General features: G+C 46.3%; 1 non-coding gene across 1 annotated transcript; it reads right to left on the minus strand.

Moving 5' to 3' along the window:
- Positions 1 to 990: 990 nt before the first annotated feature.
- Positions 991 to 1063, minus strand: trnav-aac. Its single transcript has one exon. It is a non-coding gene; the product is annotated as a tRNA-Val (tRNA).
- Between the last annotated feature and the right edge of the window lie 1149 nt (positions 1064 to 2212).

Genomic DNA, 2212 nt, shown 5'->3' on the forward strand with positions numbered 1-2212 from the left:
GTAACAGAAGTCAAAAGGTAATTACCTCACCCCACCCCCCTCTCCGGCAGAGGTGCTAACTGCCCTTGAGTGCTTTTTGTTCTCGATGTGAAGAGCTCTCACGCCTGAGTCACCTTCACGTCTCTGGTTGCTGAGTGAATCACAAAGAAGGAGTTTCACCAGAGCTGCAACTGCCTCACTTCCCCACTCGCCCTCCCCGTTTACATTTTCCTGCTCGTCAGTGATTTAACGAAAACCAAATGGATGCGATGTCATTCTGGAGCCTCTCTGTCGATTCCTCCGTTTCAGTTCCAAAGTGGCCTTGATCTCGGGGAGCAACTTAGTGCTAGCGACGCTCTGAGAGTGTAATTCCATTTCATTGCTCTGCTGATTGAATGAGCCACTAACGTGCGAACTGCTCCAAAACATGATTCAGGAAGTCTGGTGCCAATTCTCGCACGTTGAATAACGACAGACAGCTTCCAAACGAGGCCTTTCAGAGACGACTCTGAGAGTGACACCAGCGCATCATCTTCTTCCCTGTCTTTGCACCTAATTCCATTTCATTGCTGTGCTGATTGAATAAGCCACTAACGTGCGAACTGCTCCAAAACATGATTCAGGACGTCTGGTACCAATTCTCGCACGTTGAATAACGACAGACAGCTTCCAAACGAGGCCTTTCAAAGACGACTCTGAGAGTGACACCAGCGCATCATCTTCTTCCCTGTCTTTGCACCGAGCCGCTTGCGCAAGGAATGCAAATGCGGTACTGCTTTTCGGACGCATCTGAAGGCGATAACTACACTCTCAAACAGAATGGCGTATGATCAGAACCAGGATGGAGAAAAACTTTACAATGCTTTGCACTGTAATTAAATGGAACTGCATTACATTTCACTGCGAGAGCAGATTTGTTCAAGCAAATTCGAAGGCAGGTTTGCAGATGGGAAAGTAAGCAAGAAAGCTCCTTTCTTGCCCATGTAAAAGGCTGCAGTTGAAGAACAAAGCCGTTTCTGCCTCGTTTCGAACTGAGGACCGTTCGCGTGTTAGGCGAACGTGATGACCACTACACTACAGAAACGAACCTCAACCAGCCGTGCTGCGGCTCAGTGGCATCCAGCACTGAAAGTTGAAGCCATTCTTCGTTTCACCTTTCTGTTTCCAATAGCTCGCTGTTGTCCAGCGTAATTGACATCTTGAAAACGTAAAAAAGAGACACGTGAAATTGATGACAAAATATAGACAAGGATGTCGTCAATGTTTGGACCGTATGGCGAGGTGGAATGGGCTGGGACGACTTTCCCGGCAGCGTAAACGGCTGCGACATGATCTTATGGAAGGACTGTAAACTGAGTATTTACGTGTTTTACCCAAGTTGGGGTGAGTTGAAAACTCGAGAGCATAGGTTTAACGTGAGTGGGCTGAAATTGACAAAGGACCTGAGGCACATTTCCCACACAGAACATTGTGCGTGTATGGAATGAGCTACCAGAGGGAGTGGAGGAGGCTCTGAAAATTGCAAAGGGAATCGGATGAGTTTCTGGATAGGATGGGTTTAGAGGGATTGGGGCCAAACGCTGGGGAACGGGACTTGTTTAATTTTGGCTATGTGGTGAGCATGGACGAGGTACCCCAAAGTATCTTGTTTCCACGCGGTGTACCCCAATAACGTTGTGTTTCTTACACCGGCTTTAAAGGATTACTTTTTAGCGGTGCTTGCCGTCTCAGTCTGTGGCACAATCATTTAGTCTGTTCGACTGCTCACGGGAAAGTAGTATTGTGAAACACTGCAGAAACAAACGACTTCCTTACTTTTGCTCCGACTGACCATACTCCGTGAACTTTTCCCAGATTCTCAGTTGAGGATTTTTGCAGCTGGAAGTTACCTCAGAAACCCTGTTAATTCCTAATGTATTGAGCGAATCGCAAAACAGAAAGCATTTAACAAGGAACACAAAGAAAACTGGCATACCTAATGCATTTTCAGATACAGCGAAGCATGAATGCTAAATGTGAAACAGTCCGGGGGATTACCTTTCCCTTCCGATGTCTCCAGGACGGAAATGAAGGAAATGGGAGAAATTCAATAACATATGACATCGAAATTCATTGGAACGTTTTTCTCATTGGCCAGAAAACCAAATAACGACGAGTCGAGTCACCGTCGGACTTTGTTTCACAACTGCGATGAAATAACAGTCTCCATTCGGTTCCTGTAAAAACTCAACTT

Source organism: Chiloscyllium plagiosum, unplaced genomic scaffold (genome assembly GCF_004010195.1).
Source record: "Chiloscyllium plagiosum isolate BGI_BamShark_2017 unplaced genomic scaffold, ASM401019v2 scaf_28868, whole genome shotgun sequence".
In the NCBI taxonomy this organism is placed as follows: Eukaryota; Metazoa; Chordata; class Chondrichthyes; order Orectolobiformes; family Hemiscylliidae; genus Chiloscyllium; species Chiloscyllium plagiosum.